The sequence below is a fragment of the Thunnus thynnus genome, chromosome 4 (assembly GCF_963924715.1).
Source record: "Thunnus thynnus chromosome 4, fThuThy2.1, whole genome shotgun sequence".
In the NCBI taxonomy this organism is placed as follows: Eukaryota; Metazoa; Chordata; class Actinopteri; order Scombriformes; family Scombridae; genus Thunnus; species Thunnus thynnus.
In genome coordinates, this window is record NC_089520.1 from 6,771,397 (window position 1) to 6,789,630 (window position 18,234).

Genomic DNA, 18,234 nt, shown 5'->3' on the forward strand with positions numbered 1-18,234 from the left:
GGGGTTTAATAAGCTACATCATGCATTCAAGTATGGAAATCCATGTGTTTCCCAGTCTCAAGTACATGCAGATGACAGGTTTTAAAATATCTCTAAGATAATAGGTACAGAGGGACTAACAGTGGATCAGCTGTTAAGCGTGTACAGGTGTCAAGGTTGTGGGTTCAGATCCTGCCTCCAATTTGAAGTGCTGTCTGAAAGTCAATATGGTGATGAAGGACTGCAAAGAAATTTTGAAAACATTTAATTAGTTCAAGATCTCAAGTGTTTACAGATGCAGAGGTCGCAGGTTCAAATTGTTGACAGCCAGTATGCTTTCAAAGCTCTCAGGCACATGAGGGCAGTTTTGAGAGTGGAAACTCAAGCAAGTTTTTGTTCTATGTAGCCCTGAGATTTTGAAAATGATGGAAGTGTTTTAAGTAGATGCCATCAAGCAATCTTCCCACAGGAGTAAAATAGATATTTATCTTTCCTTTCTTAGAGGGTTCTGACACACAATACAATCACTGGGGCATTTATAGCTCTAATTTTGGCTCTTGTGTCTGATCTCACCAAGTTGCCCGTGAACCATTACTTTTTGAGTCAGGTTCAATTGCTGTTGACAGTTATAAAATCATACAGTGTCTGGTGATTAAAGATTCTAATTGCATGCTATGTGATCCAATCACTTGTTTGATTATTTCACACGTTACATTTTTACGACTGCAACTGTGTGTGAGCAGTGTGAAAGTGATCATAAAAGGCCACCTTCAGGCATGTTTTCGGACATATAAAAACAAACTGCTGAATAATTTCTATTGTTTTTCCATTAATAAAAATTATACAAATTCTTCAAAGCACATGAGTCATTCTCTCTCATTGAAAAGTGTATGAATATGCAAATATGCAAGTTGTCTCCCACTTCACTGAAATATTGCTTCTCAGTTAATGTGCACTGGAGGTTTCAACGTTCACACACTTGTGCATGTTGCATTTTGGACCAAGATTGGCATCCAAACAAGTAAAGATGCCACAAAATCATTCTTGGAGGTCTTAAACTGAGATTTGAGGTGAGCACGAAGAAAGTTTCGCCCTTCAGCAAATTAATGTGAAAACAACCTTTTAGTGACAAACACTGCACAGTGAAGGTTAAACATCCAGGAGGAGCAACAATAAGTAAAACACATCTTTTTGAGTCAAGGGGGCCAAAAACAGCCAAAGGAAAATTGAGCGGTGTGGCATGAATGAGGGGCTATTATAACTCAGGTTTTAGCTTCTAGCTCTCTCTCTGCAGAGTTTACAATCCTCTCTTTTCACCAATTTACCCAAATTTGCCTTAAAGGGATGTATTATGCACATTTCCAGGTCTATATTTATATTTTGGGGCTCTACTGGAATATCTTTGCATGATTTATAGTAAATAAAAACCAATGCTACCAATAGACGGCCATTTGTGGGCATGTGTGATTGACTGATGTCAGTTTGATGTGGAAGTAGAGGTACTGTAACTTTGCAAACATAGCGTTCACAGCAGGCTGAAGCTCTGGCTTTTGACTTTCAGGGAACATTTTTACATACATCCAACTCAAGTTTTGGGAATTTTGACCATGTTTAACATAGACATTGGACATCATAACAGTAGACTATATAAATGACAGAAAATTTTTAAAACGCATGTTATGTAGCAAAAGGAGACTTGTGGGTTTTGGCCCCCATCACTTCCATTTTAAGTGCATTATGAAAGGATCTTCTAATGGCCAGTATGAACAGGGGGCATGATTATGGCAAGAAAAACCTATTTCAATGTTAAGTTGGGCACCTGAGTAAGACATACTTGAAAAATAGTGAACCTGTCCTTTAAGCAGTTCCAATGCTGAAGATTAAATACATCTGTATATTTTTCTGTACAATCAACTATGAAGATGATTATATAAAAGCCAAGAGGTATTCAGCACCTGACAGTTATCTTGTTCCTCAGTGCTGTGTAGAGGTCACCTTATATGTTTTTTCATCCAAGCAGAACCAATATACATCGATAAAATTGTTCAGGTTTTCCTAATTTGGACCTAAAACCTACAAACTGTCACTCAGGCAGAGGCAGACACAGTGAGCTCAAAACTCCTGTTTATCACCCCCTTTATATAAGATGAGATTTATGAGTTGGCTCTTAAATAAGCATTCTGGTGGATTACAAATTGAGCTTATCTCTCTCAGCAACAGCAAAGCCCTTCTGTCAGCACCCTACATCATAAATTATTAATTCAAGAAAGCAGGTATGAGAAACAAGATTCTGTGTTTTATCAAGACACCAGCTCTCTACAAGCTCTGCTTCTCATTTCAACAAGCTATCAACTATGCCAATTGAAGAGGTATTCCAGAAATGTAGTCTTTCACTTTTATAAAGTTTGGGGAATTCGAAGAGACAGATTTTTAAAAAGAAAACAGAGGAGTGATCAAATGTAGAGAAATTATAGCTCTTATGGCTAAAGCTTCTTTCATTAAACCCTCCCTGCCTACTAATTGCCCATGTCTTTGTAACTCCATGCCGCACAAACTCCGCACCCCAGGCTGTTACAAATTTGTAGTGTCTAAGCTGTAGGTGAGCTAACCGTAATGATATTATATGGGGTTTATTTTCTTAGAAAGCTCCTCCAGAGCCACAGAAGATATTACAACTATGTTCACAGGCTGTGTAGTACTCCTCATGATGAAAAAATTATGACCTTCACATGTAAAATCTGTGGAATGCCCCTTTAGGTGTAGTGAATAAACAAATTAAATCCGCGGATGACCAACCATGTCTCCTTGAAATTACGTTCTTATACAACCAAATTATTTTCCCGGCTATGTTGCATTATTGAACTGCCTGGATTATGTTCACAGGCAATGTTTTTTCGAAAAATATATATTATATATCACACTCAAGTCGGAGGGAGGAGGTTGAGATGAGTGGGGGTTACAAGATACAGGATTCTGACACTAGAGACCTGGATTTGCATCCTGAGTCCTGCATGTGGTTATGTTTAGACAACAAAAGCGCTTTAGTGGAAGATTGTGGTTTCATTTAAATGTTAATAAAAATGTTGTGCTTCAAGTTATTGCAGACTTTTTTCTGTATTAAAGCAGATCATCTTTCTCTAACGTTGAAGGGGACATATTATGTTTTTTCTTGTTTTCTGTTATTTATATTTTATACTGTTATGATGTTGGATATATATGCTAAACATGGCCAAAATTCCAAAAGTCAGTTACCTTTTCCCTGCAAGTCAGAAGTCAGGGCTTCAACCTGCTCTGAACACTTCGTTTGCAATGTTGTTTTCTACCTGTCCAATGAGCTGATGTCAGCTTGTCACAAATGCCCATAAATGGCCTTCTGTTCTGTAGCTTTGGTTGCTTAACCCTCCTGTTGTCCTCGTGTCAATTTTGACCCGGGAGGACAACAGGTGTCATTATGTGCTGTCATCAAAAAAACTGAAATGGTTTTAAAACAGTATCCTGACTAGACTTTTATATATATCAGTCTACCATAATCCATCAACATATTTTCCTCTGATCTCAACTATAGTTAAAATAATTCATAATTTCTTAGTCAGGATACTGTTTTGTTGTCCTCCTGGGTCAAAATTGACCCAAGGACAACAGGAGGGTTAAAGTTCTTGCTAAGGTTTTTCAATGTGTTGTTTGCATTGTCCACTTTCATATTTTGGCATTTTATTCTGTGGCTCTACTGGAATATCTTTGCATGGCTTACAGTTTGAAAAACTCCTTATTTATCTCATTTATGCAGCCCATCAGCTCGAACATATATGGATTTATTTGAGTTGACATTTTGAATAAAGAATGAGAATAGTGAAATTCTACTACTATAGTTTCTTTCATGGTTTGTTGATGTAGCCTCCCGAGTGGCCGGACGTCGACCGTGACACAGCTTCCGGAAGCTAACCAATCAGAGCAGAGTGGGCTCATCGTGAGGGGGGCCTTAAAGAGACAGGAGCTATAACGGCCTGTTTCAGACAGAGGCTGAACTGAGGGGTTGTGCAAAGGGTCAGTATAAGATAAATAAGGAGTTTTTTAAAACTGTCAATCATGCAAACATATTCCAGTAAAGCCCCAGATCTAAAATATAGACATGTAAATGTACATAATATGTCCCCTTTAACCAAGTGTTGCCAGCAATCAAGATCAGATATTTTGGTGGGAAAAAAATAACTACATTGTCATTGAACATTTCACTCATACCCTCAGTATCAACATTTTTGCAACTTTCCAAATACATTTTCATAATTAGTTAATCATAGTTGTTCATATCAACAACATTTTTTCTAGCAAAATGTATTTGCTGTTGCAATTTAGTAGTGTATGAAAGTATAATTTCTGGGAGACTCATACAATGTGCTTTTTTTCTGGCCACACTATGGGTTAACAGGAATTTACTCATGATTTTAGAGGGCTGCAGTCTGAAACATAACTGGCAGTTAAATCAGTCTTTATGTCTGATAGTAACATTGACAAAGCATGCTGCTTGAAACATGTTGTTGGTAATAATTCAGAATCAATTTTGAATTGAATTGTGATGCAAAAAATGAACACCAATCAAATTGTAAGATTGTGAAATTGCATTTGCTACAATTCATGTAATGATGGGTTTTGTGCTATTGAAATAGTAATATAGTGCGACTTACTTTCTAAGCATAGAGGTGAAACTCGCTAGAGAGTGGTGGATTACAATTACAATTCCTTACTTTTACTTTATGTTTGTGCACAGAGGCAGACTTGTCGAAGTCTGTATCTGTCATTGATTTTAAAACCAAATAATCTCCATTAAGTAGTTTAACCAAGTTAATGACTGTTTCTATTATTAACTGTGCAGCTCTGTCAACCGAAGATGCATACCTGTTACTTAAGATAATGTTTGTGATGGACAAGTGTGAGAGTAAAGAAAGAAGAGTTGAGAAAAGATGTAGAGAAGTTGTTTTAAAGGGAATTAAAATAGCAGAGGAAGAAATAGAAAAAGGTTTGATTCATAGGATAGTTTTCAGGTTATGGCCTGTGATCATAAAAGGCGTTGGACAACGGTCACAAGTTCCAATTTTTTTATTTGGATTATTTACATGTGTTGTAAAGGCCTCTGGCACCTTCTCATTGGAGACAGAGGAGTCAGCATTATTACCTTCATCGCACAGTATGCACCAATCATTAAAAATAACAGCAAAGCTTATTTAACATCATAAAAATTAGACAGGGACAAGAGGGGGGAAAACAGGGAAAAGGCGGACAAAAGGAAGGAGGAAGGAAAAGTGTAAAGAAGAGGAGGGTGGAAGAAATAGGAGGACTGAGGAAGTGAGCTAAAAACAGAGGAGAGAGAGAGCCTACGGTACATATTTACCTTCAAAGGTAAAGGTGGTTAAACAATAGCCTTAAGGTTGGTTTAAGGAAGTCCAATTCAAGCCCAACATTCCTGAGCTGCTTATTTGGGAGGGAAAAGTAAAGTCAAAGATAAATCTGATCGTCTGCAGTACCATGTTTTGGTTGAACGTTCATCTGTTCAGCTCTTTTTACAGTAGCTCTTTACATAAACTGACGTGTAAAAAATCTTAGTAAACCTTCTGTAATGGCTGGTTGTGCACGGGATTTTAACAAGTATATAAATATAAATGTAGCACCATAAACAGATTTACTGTAAATATGGCAAGTCAATCCTAAACTGAACAAAAAAGTTTGGTTTATCAGTTATTTTCACTCCCTAATCAGGACAACTATCAAGCAGCTATTCGCTGGCTTCTACAAACTTTAGCTTCTCCTGGAGCTGTTAAGTTTGTGGGAATACTCAATTTTTGGGGGGAAATGCACTTGTCTTCCAAGTCAGTTTGACCCAGAAACATTTGAGCAATTTAAACACTAACCATCAATAGAAGATCAATATCAAGTAAGTTGGCCTCCCATTCTGTCACATTGGAAAGAGTACAACAGAAAAAATAGCGACGAGACTAATTCACATTATGAACAGCAGCAGCAGAACTCCTTCCATGTCTTCATCCATCACTTCAACCTGTTATTACTGAAATGTACAACACAGTGGCAACATACTGAGGACTTCAGCTCTTGCAAAATTACTCAACCCTGTCTCCTAGAAATTAAATTTATATACAACTAAATTGTAACAGCAAATACATTTTGCTAGAAACGTAATGCTGGCTGAATCAGATTTTCCCTCAACATATGAGAAAATGTTAATTAACGTATTTGGCAAGTGTATGAGTGAAATGTTCACATACAACATACCTAATTTTTTTTTCTCACCAAAATATCTGATCTTGCAGTAAAATATTCACTAGTAGAAACCATAGCAATATTAAACTTTTTATGGTTATGTTTACTGCCAGACACTGGCAGCACTTGGTTACAGTTAGGGAAAGATCGTGAAACTTAAGAGCGATATATAAATGTAGCATCATTCGTTAGAAAAAAATCTGTGAACATAATGCAGGCAGCAATTATGTTTGTCAGTGCAAAGTGATTGGGAACAGTTTCGTTTAGTATCTGAACCTAATTTCTAGGAGACAAGGTTGAATTACCTTACCTTACTGCCTACAAACTCGTAATATGCTTTCATAGTAATGCTATGCCACCCAACACCCTCAATTCAATGTCATGTATTTTATGTTGTTGTTGTTTGATGTTATTGTTGTGGGTTGTTCACTTAAATTAGGGACATTTGTGAAAACTGAACAGCAAAAAGACTAAATTCACTCCTGCGAGTAATGCTTTCAGCAAATGAGTTTCCATTTCCAGATGTTGAAGTATCCTTGAACACACCAACAAGAAGTTTGAAAACTGCAGCAAAGGCAACCTTAATACAACTTTAACCAAAATAAACCTTATGATTGATGACCTGTAAAACAAGTTTCATGTCTTTTAAGATTATTTTCATAATGTAATACACTGAAGTAAAACCAGTGGCTGCTTGGAAGGAAGCAAACTTATCTAAAAACTTATGGTATGTTTTAAAAAAAAAAACTATCAGCAGCCATATGAAGTTTAGCAGTTTGTAGACTGAAACACGCAAACTACAAGTATGATATTTACTGTGCATATGAATGTAGCCAATGTGGACCAATGTCTTGTGTAATGAGCAAATTTAATTTCACTGCTTTTCACTTCTACAACAACAACAACAACAACAACAATACGAATAATAATAATAATAATAACAATTAAAATAAAAACTAATGATATAATAATAGTAACAAAAAACAAACAAACAGGCAAAACAGGTTTTGCACAAGTGTTTCAGACAGCTTCAGAGGTCATTGAACAGAGCTTTGCATAGTGATGTCATCACATAAAACATTAGGGGTTTTGTTATGTTTGTATGAAAGCCTCATATTTCCAAAATTGATCTTTATTTTTGTTGATTTGAACCTTTTTCAAGGTTGTGTAGATTCATGTGTAATAAAACCCCATATGTTATTTGTTCATAACTCACTATATACTCAAATGCACAAGTAATCATTTGAAAACAAATCAAAGTTGTAACAAATGAAAATATAACTTTAAGACAATGAACATTTGTTCATAATAAATGCCAAATAAATTAAAGTTTTAGAAAAATCTTATGTAACCACCTCTGAATAACAAACAACTCCATGTGGGGTCCTGACTCCAAGGTTGAGAAATGATCCATTGTTGGACTGAAGTGATAAAGTTCCATCCCAGCTTAAAAATGTGATTATTACGTGATGGGGTCACTTATTTCTGATAATGTAATAGTATTAATAACCAGAGTGATTGCATTAATACATTACTATCACGCCATCTGAGAAATGTGACAAAAACAGGTTTTATTAACATTTTCAAATCATTTTGAAAGACGTATTTGGACGAGTTACCAAACATCCTGCTGTTTAATACACTACATTAGAGCTGGGCAATATTTCAATATTATCATAAATGTATCAACTTTTAGTGCAAAAGTATCATCATCATATGTTCCAATTGTAATTAATAAAATGTGTTCTTAAAGTTTTTGTTTTATACATGTGATTCATTGTATGATATAACAGTGGGAAATATAAATTGCATTTAAAGGTAATGCAATATTTTACATTTCCATAATGTCCTAATGATACTGTTATTTATCATATTGTTATTCTTAAAAGAGCAGCTGGAAAAAGCCCAAGTAATTTTAATTTGTCACTAGAAACAATTCATACATAGTATGTTGAATTATATAATTGCTTGTAGACAAATTTCACATATTTGCACAGCTGACTCGCTGTGCATGGATTAAAAGACTCTTATGCTACTGTAATTAATCAATTCAAAGACATATTTAATTCCAGGCAACTTCTTAGGAAAACATTCTGAAACTAGAAGAGTGCACTCAGTAAAGTGCAGATCTCTGCCAGGAGTGTACAGCCAAGATGGTGGCGAAGATAACAAAAACAGGGATTCATTCATCTCGTAACTTTAGTGGATCATAACATATCAGGTACGGAATTAATCTGCAGATGCTCCGGTTTAAGATGAGACCATATTTTTCTATGGATGTCAGTTTTTGAGCCATGATAAAGGCTAAAATATGGCCTGCCACAGACCAGGTAAGCCTCGTCTTTAGCCTAGCTGATTGCCAGAAATGCCTTTTGCTATGTCATAACACATATCGTAAAGGGGTGAGGGCTGCTGAAAAGACGAAAGTCTGAGCTTTATGATAGGCTCATGAGGAATGGCGTTATAAAATAGATTTTTCAAAAATTGTGACTCACCGCTCCAGGCTTATGCCCGGCAGATATAGTTTATGTAACCATAAAAGAAAATGTTTCCCATTCAACATTAATTTGATTATTTTGATTATCGTGACTCCGTCTTAATCCGCTAAATTGTGATGTTTATTTAAATTAACATTGTAAAAATTTGATGAATATCATGTTGTTTGTTTTAGCCCAGCCCTACAGTGCATTGTCAGTTTATTTTTGCAATTTGTTTTTCATTTAAAAAGAATCTGCACTATGAAGTTTTCAATCAACAACCAGCTCTGCCACAGTATGTTGCCTGTTCAGTCATGTTGTTTAAAGTCCTGTGAAGCAGCAGATAATGTTCTGATGAGCTCCGGCTTTCCTAAACGTGGCTGCCGTCAACTGCAGAGCTTCTGTGTGTGTGTGTTTTTGTGTGTGTGTGTAAGACCCGTCAGTTTAAGATGCATTTTGACAGCAGCCTGCTGTTTTACTATCTCCCTGTGGCTCTGATACAGCATCGAGTCTGTCTCCATTTTTTCATCTGTGCGTGTGCGTGTGTGTAACTCATCAGTTTATGATGTGTTCTGGCAGTACCCTGCTGTTTTAGTATCTTCCTGTGGCTCTAACAAAGTGTCAAGTCTTTCTCTCTGCTGTGTTTTTAGGGTTGTGTGTATGTGTGTCTGTGTGTGTGTGTCCCGCTCCCTGCTGTTTGATGGCCTTCCTGTGCTGTTATCCAGTTCTCTGTCTGTCCATGGCTCTCTCTCTCTCTCTCTCTCTTTCTGTCTCTCAGTTCACACTACCTGAAAGACAGGAAACAGACACAAGGTCATTATTGACAGAAACACAGATTAACTGCAAAACAAACATTTGCAATAATCAATCACAATCACAAATCAAGATTACAAGGACAGATTTTGTACAAGACTGCCGTCCTCTGAAAAAGTACAAACTGCTTGAAATGACATTCAGCAGCAAAGCAGGAAGTGGTGTGGTTTTTTATATAAGACAGCAAAAAAGATTTTGGGCCCACAAAGTGAAATGTTTTCTCAAAAAAAGTGGGAGTGAAGCATCATAACAGCTCCTTTCAGACATGCACTTTGACATTAATCAGATGATATATCACCTCTAATATCACTGTAATACATTTATTATCTCAACGTTCAGCAGCAAATCGGCTTCCTGTTTGTCAAAGAATTGATTTTAAAATGTGTTGTTGGTTTATAAAGCACTGCATGGTTTAGGACCAAAATACATTTCTGATCTGCTGCTACGTTATGAACCAGCCAGACTTCTCTGATCATCTGAGACAGGTCTGCTTTTTGTCCCCAGAGCCAAAACTAAACATGGAGAGGCAGCATTCACTTTTAATGCACCACATATCTGGAACAAACTCCCAGAAAATTTGAGGTCTGCTCCAACTCTCAGTTCTTTTAAATCAAGGCTGAAGGCTTTTCTGTTCGCTGCTGCCTTTTATTAAATCAAATTTGGGTCAGTCTAATCTAATCTTGCACTCTAATGTAATTTTTTATTCTCCTAATCAACCTATTTTATTCTGTTTTACCTTATTTTATCTTCTATTTTATTTAATTCCTTTCAAATCCTATTTATGTATTTTTTATTGTCTTTTTATATTGCATTGTGTTTCTTTTCTCAATGCCTTTGATGTTTTGTGTTGTTAAAAACTTGCCTTGCCATGTACAAATACAATAAAATAATTTTTAATACTCTATGAAACACTGTTAAAAAGCCAAATTAAAGTTGTTGAGCTTCTTGTCTTTTTTACCCCTTATGGTGTGACTCGGGCAAATAGGAATTAGATCAGAGTCTCATGTCTGAAAAGGGCTTAAAAGGCACATATAATGCTTTTTGTGATTTTCTGTCATTTATACAGCATACTTTTATGATGTCAGATGTCTATGTTAAACATGGTCAAAGCTCTAAAACTTGAAGTGAACGTACGCTCTGTTGTAGTGTTACCTCTACTTCCTACTCGTGATGGCATCAGATTATTCATGCGTGGCTACAAACAGCCGTCCGTTCTGTAGTCTTTGCTGTTAAGGTTGTTGCTAAAGTTGTTCCATGTGTTGTTCAAATTGTCCACTCGCATATTTTGGATCGGATTCAGGCTCAAACATGTCATTGAGAAGTTTCAATTTTTGAGTAAATAACGAGAAAACAAAGTGAAAGCCAACTACTATTATTTGTTTACGTATCATCCAGAGCCGGCAGAAGTCTGCTGAGGGGGCAGCTTCCAAGAGCTGGCCAATCGTAACAGAGTGGGCTCATCAGGAGGGGGGCCTTAAAGCAACAGGAGGTAAAGTTCAAAGTCATTAACAAGAGGCAGAGGCTGAACTGAGGGGCTACATACAGAGCTAGTATAAGATAAATAAGGAGTTTTTTGAACTGTAAATGATGCAAAAATATTCTAGTAGAGCCCCAGAATATAAATATACACCTGGAAATGTGCATGATACATCCCCTTTAAGTAACATCAGGCTACTGATCTGTCTGCTCAATCAACTTGTTAATTTGTCTACAAGGCAAGACAACTTTTTAATGGCAAATTTCACACACAAGGTTTACATAAAACTGAGACTGAAACAAGGAAATATATAAATGAAACAATAGACTGAAAGAAATGAAAAAACTAAAAAAAAAACAAACAAGACTAGAATTTTTGGCAGGCAGTTATTTATTTATTTATTTTGTGAATATTCACTGCTAAAGCATAATATCAACTGACATGGTATGGTCCTTAAGGTGGGTCCTACATTATAACTTGATCCTGTGGGTATTAAGGACTTAATTGATTCAGTTTTGTCTTTACAAGTTGTATATTCCTAAATAATTGTGTTTAATCAACATACTCCATGGTAAATCTTGAGCCAGGCAGTATTTCAGCATAGACAAACGCTATCCTATGCAAAAAGAGTCAGAGAAACGGGAAGTTAATGGGAGCCCAGCGGCTCCTTTCTGTCCCACAGCCTCATAGAAGGTCAATTTGGACAGGCACAATAAAATATGTGGGATGGGTATAAACATAAACAGCTGAAGTGTTTCAACAGCTCACTTCATCATTAACAGTTAGAGAAAGCTTTGGGAAGATGTTTTGAAGTTTATGGGCACAAAATCAGTTATTTTCACTGAAAACTTGTTTTGTGCTCTCAGTACCTGTCTGTTCCTGTTAGCTCTCAGGTCTTGATTTGCAGATTGATTCCAGCTTAAATAGTTTTTCTGTTTACAACAGTTTTTCTCATTAAGAGCAGGGTAAAAAAAGTCTCCTCTGTGTGTTAGAAGCTGTGAAAGTGAAAGGTGTAAATGTATATTATTTCTAAAATCATCTACTTCTCTTACTATCATCCTTATTATGACAGTATTGACTTTTTAACTGATGTTTATCATTTTATTCTTGAGAGTGTGAGAAACCAGCCAACTGTTTTCTCCCTAAAACTGAACATTTAAAGGATTAGTTCAACGTTTTGGAAAATAAACTTATTTGCTTTCTTTTCGGGACTGAGAAGAAAAGAAATACAGACAAACGCATAACAATGTAACATGTTAAAGTAATAGAGGTGTTGGTTGCATTTTTTACTTTAAAAATAGCCAGGGTAGCTGTTTCTCCTGGCTTCCAGTCTTTATGCTAAGCTAGGCTAACCATATCCTGACTCCAGTTTTGTATTTAACACACAGACAAGATTGATATCGATCTTCTCATTGAACTCTGGAAGAACCATACGAGTATCATCTAAAATGTTGAATTATTCCCTTTGATATTTTGCACAAAGAGAGACAGAGAAAAAGATAGATGGAAGAAACAGACATTTTGGAGGATCCTGCAAAGCTTGACAAAGTGGAGCTGAGCCATTTTCAAATATTCAGAGAATCCAGCTCAGATTTACAACTGTTCCTTTGGACATGATGAACTGTAGAAGGTGTGTAAATCAGAAATGCTGGGTTTAAAATATTTGAATCACTTTCTGACAGACTGACTCACTTCCACTCATTTCTCCTCCTGCTTTTAAAGAAGATGATGTTTAATGCCAAAATTAATCCTCCAACATTAAAAAAAGGGCAATGTTCTTATTTGAGATAAAGTTTTGGATCAATGGCTTTAAAATCAGTCCATGGTAATATTTAACTTGTTGAACATAAATTGATGAATTCCAAGAAAATATGCAGCTTTGTCAGTCAGGCCTGCAGTATGTCCACACAGTGTTTGTCCTGTCAGTCTATGATGGATGGAAAACAAAGATGTCTGATGGTCGCTGGTCTCTCAGTCGGTCTACCACAGTGGTCCAGACTAAAATATCTCAGCAACTATGGAATGGATTAAGATGAAATTTTGCACAGACATTCATGGTGCCCAGAGGACAAATCCTCATGACTTAGGTGATCCCCTGACTTTTCCTCTTGCATTGTCATCTGGTCAAAATTTGAATCAGTACTTTGGCTTGTGACCAAATCGCTGCAAAATGCTTGACATTCACATCATCCACAGCTGTCGTTTTTGTCTAGTGCTGATTAGCATTACATCCTAACACGCTAAACTAAGACGTGTTAGCATTTTTCTGCATGGCTGTTTATGTATTTCAATGTTTATTTAACAGGGACAATGCACAATACATTTACTGTGCCAGATAGCTACAACTAATTTCCATCTGTAGTCCCTAACTGGAGGCTATCTGTGTTGGTGAATTAAAACATTAACAATGAAAACTGACACGGTAAAACATCAGTATTAGAATCAGAAAAAAAACCTCAGAATAACAATACTATTCCCCAACTACAGAGTTGAACATCAGCAATCTCAACATCTTCAAAAACAAACAATTCATCATTACAAGACATTTCCGACTAGACTCATTGTACCAATGCTTAAGAGAGACTGAAAAAATTGCAAACCTATCCTTTCACCCGTAGTCAGCACTACAGGTTGTTACAAACTGTTAGGAGGTTGTGGTGCAACATTGGCACAACTGTGCTAAGCCAGCTGTTAAGTGTTTCTGGTTATTGGGATGTCATGGTAATGTTCTAAGACACAAAGTGACACATAGTGTCACATAATTTTAACAACCATGTTTTGAATCTGACAGGACCTTTGTTGCAGATAAGATAAGATAAGATAAGATAAGATAAGATAAGATAAGATAAGATAAGACAGACTTTATTGTCCCAGTGGGACCTTGGACATCATAATGTCTGAAGTGTAAAATCACAGCAAAATAACAGTAAAAAAACAAAAAATACATTCAATACAAGACTATTACTAAAAAGATAGTAATATTAATAATATTTTTATAACTATTGACAAGTTATAAAAGTGTAACTTATCGTTGGCCACAAATTGCGCAGTAGAGTTATACTGTTGCATCTGGGTGAAATATTCCTTCCTAGTTTATTCCTCTCAGCTCATCAAACTGGCAAAGCAGCATAAACGCAGATGCTCAGCACGCACAGGGACGTCAGACATGCAAATATTTGTAGCGCACACTCAGTAGATCATCCAAGATCAAAGCCTCCCCTCATCCATCAATTTAATCACTGTACCACAAACACATAAACAAAGAGGCTGGGTAAAATCATAATCTGACCTCACCCCATTCACTGCCTCTTCCAGCTTTTGCCCTGTGGGAGGCACTCCAAGTCCCTTTCTACCAAACACCATAGACCCTATTTACACAATGTGTTACTTGAACATGCAGTTAGTCTTTCTGCCTGGGAAATACAGTTTATCGTCTGGCATGACTGTGTATGATGCTGTTGACACTGTGAACTGAGCTGACTACTGTATGTGGGTGCTTGGGAGCTCAGGCTCCCAAGGGCAATTGTGAGCACTGATGGGAAACTGATACTGTATGGTGACCAGAGCAGGAAAGTAGTCTGTGTGTTAAATATGTGTCTATTCCTATATTTAGCTTTCTTTCTTTCTTTGTGTCATCTGACCTGACTTTTGTAGTAGTTGTTTTTTCTGTTACTTTGTATAGATACTTACAGGTCTGAAAAGTTAAACTAATGCACAAGTAACTTAAGCCTGCATTCTCTCCAATGGCCAGCAGGGGGCGACTCCACTGGCTTCAAAAAGAAGTCCAATTGTATGAGAAACTTCTCACTTCATTCATTACCTCAGTAAACACTTTCCTAATTAGTTTATGGTCTCAATCCCTAGTTTCAAGTCTTCTTCAATACGCTATGATGTTCATTTTGTAAATTATGGTCCCGTTTAGAATAAAATAGACAGGGTATGTTTTAGGGTGTGGCTACATTGTGATTGACAAGTCACCACCACAGCGACAACGTTGGTTAGGTAACGTAACCATGGCTTAACCACAGCTGTAGCCATTGCTATTTCAGTGTTTTTTCAGTTCATGAAAGTTGATTGTGACATTGTGGTCGCATAAAAAAGTCTTGTTCAGCATTTGGTTGTACAAAAAGACCCTCCAAGGAGTCAGATGATCAGTTCTGTTTTTCCAGTAAGTACATTTTGTTTTAATGGTTGCCTGTTTTTAGCAAGTGAAAATTAGCGTTAGCATTATCACAGTAAACCATAGACTTTAAATGCACCATGCTAACCAAGCTAGCAGCTGGCGTTACAGTCAGGTCCACCCTCTTGTCCAAATATGGTCACTTCTGGCTCCAAAAATCCAAGATGGCGACGGTCAAAATGCCAAACTCCAGGCTTCAAAACGGGAATCCACAAACCAATGGGTGATGTCACGGTGGTTATGTCCATTATTTTTTTGCAGTCTATGGTGCAAACCAAACATACATATATCCACTTGATTTGACTCATTTTGATGGCTGAAACTTCATATTACCTTCAGACAAACATTGGAGTATATTTTTATTTTTACACAAAATGAAAATTGTAGATTTTGTCCCCCATCACTTACATTGAAAGCAAATTTGGAAGGGATCTTCTAATGGTCAGTATGAACAGAAGGAATGACTACAGAGAGCAAAGTCTGTTTCAATGTTCATTTGGGCTCCACACTATTGAAAAATTGTGAAACTATCCCTTAAGCATGTCATTCTTCATCACATTGTGAACCTGCTGTCCAACTTAATCAACACCAGGAAATGCACGTTAAACAAACATGCAGTAGGTGTAAAACCAAGAATGCTGAAAAGTGAGTTAACAAGGAAAACAAAAGGTTTTTGATATGTTCAAGAGCCAGATATTTTTTTCAGCACTTTATGGAGACTAAACTAGAGCTAAAAGGAGAGAGATTATTGAACTAACATTCATCAGGTAGACACAAAACACAACACAACCACGACTCAATGACTGTTGGATGTGTAAAAAGGCAACTATTTGCCAACACATTCACCACATCAACTTTATAAGGTGATAATGTGTCAGGTGTTTTTACCCTGTTTCACTGCTCCCAAGATGCCAAAAAATCAGTTAGTGTGGATTTTAAGAAGGAGACTTTGTCTGTAGTCAAGAATCTGTTTCTGTTCTGTTTCTGCTGTTACTTTGACACTTACTTTACTTTGACAGCAGTTTGTTTTCAAGCTTTTGTGTTGCTGTTATGGCCCATGTGTGAACAGTATGATCGGCTTGATGCTTAAAATATAACGTGGCGTGTTATATCTGAACAGGGTGTGTGATCCTGAACAAATAAAGGCTTTGATGTGCAAGTGTGGAGAAAGTGAAGAAGCTGGACAATATAAAGATAACAGACTACTATGTGGAAAAATACTGACTGTCATCAGCAACATTTCTACTTAGAAGAGCATCAGGCTTCGTGATGCTGCTGCGTCTTCTGCTGGAGAACAAAGTATTTCTCTTTTGTGTCAGGAACACCACACAGTGCAGAAACACACTCCTGCTGGGACTCTCCTATGTCAAACTCACTGCACAGACGTTCAAGTCCTGTCGGAACCGGAGGGTACGAAGGCAGCAGTTTGTTTGATGCAATGTTCTTTAGGGCTTTTCCTGCTGCTTTTCATGCACAGAGAGTATAAATCAATTTCACCCTTCAGATAAAACTTCAGCTGGAGTTCATTCTTTGGCTGAATTTTTACACCTTTTTCAAATTCTACTTCACCTGAGGAGTTTACTGCCAGTGTGGCCGGTTAAATTCCTCTCATGCTAAAAATATATTAACTTGGTGTTGTATAGCACTTTGGATAAAAGTATCCTTAAAATGTTATGTAACTATAATTGACATATGCTCTCCATTACCACCATGTCCTGCTTCCTTCCTTTTGTCTAACCTACATGAAACTGCAATTTCTCTCACCTCACATCAGCAAAATCCAAACAGTATATCACCCTTTTGAACTCCAATGGATGCAGTTTGCCTGGAAAGGTGCAGTCATAACACAGTCAAAGAGGAATGCACATACATCATACACATTCTGCTGAATTCAGCTTAATTTACTCTTTAAATTGTATAAAAATACTTAACTTAATAATCATCATGTTTTGAACTTTAGTATCAATATAATCGATTGTTATGGTGCAATCAGGAACTGCTGGAAGATAATGCAGCATCACCTTTCATAGTGCAGATTTCTCAAAATGTAAAAAACAAAACAAAACAGGGCTTAGATGTAGCCAACAGCTAACTATACAGTATTTTTATGGAGACCCAAAATGACAATTATAAATAAGATATTATGAAATAAATAAAAATCAACATATAAACACAGACACAATAATCTAATAATGTAAACACTTTTAATCAAATAAAAATTACCTGCAACAAACCGTTATCATTGAAATGAGCAGGATGAAAGAGCATTTTGTAATTGGTCTGAGATGTTAAATTATATTGAATTACTACAAAAATGTCATGGTTATTTTGTATATTTCTTCTGCATTTACTCATATCATTATTTATTTTATAATGTCTTTTTAATTTAATATTGAACACTTTGGTCTCCATCTCTGCATCACTGACAATTCTCTATCATTCAAATACAAATATTTGCTGTATTTGAAATGGACATACAAGCAAAAACTGTCATGTACAATGCCACTGACAAGTCAATTGATGGCATATCTATAAATAATATGGCACAACTAGCTAAGATGACTCTATCATAGGCTGTAAATAAAGGAAGTGAAAACAATGGACTGTTGTCAGAAGAAATACTGTAATAATAACTGTGTGGATGGAGTCCAAGGACTTTTCCAACAACGGCTTTCTCTTTAAGTAGGAGAGATGTTTTCGCTCCTAAAACATCAGTGAGTAAGGGACGTAAAAGAATTGCAGAGGGGCAATTCATCACTTTGCTAAATAATAAGAAGAATCCATCCAAGTCCATGCCTCTGGTCTTAACTTAACTGAGGGAAAAAATTGGAGAAAGCAAATCTCTCCTTTAAACTCCACAGGAGTATGTCCGATGGGAGATCTGTGCTGTGATGTGCTGGTCAAACTACACAAATCAATGCCACAGAACTGATTTGTGATCAAAAGATGTCTAGACACCCAGATATTAATGTTAAATAAATTCTTAACTTGCATAAAAGAGTTTTGAGTCAGTTTGGAAAGTCTTTATGAGGGCGCCT

At 36.6% G+C, this 18,234-nt stretch overlaps 1 protein-coding gene across 2 annotated transcripts in view; it reads right to left on the bottom strand.

Moving 5' to 3' along the window:
* Nucleotides 1–5,111: 5,111 nt before the first annotated feature.
* raly (RALY heterogeneous nuclear ribonucleoprotein) overlaps nt 5,112–18,234 on the bottom strand; it is a 147,566-nt gene continuing 134,443 nt past the window's right edge. For both annotated transcript variants that reach the window (XM_067586317.1, XM_067586315.1), the window contains one exon: nt 5,112–9,514. The gene's annotated coding sequence lies outside the window, so the exon portion shown is untranslated. The remainder of the gene's footprint in view (nt 9,515–18,234) is intronic.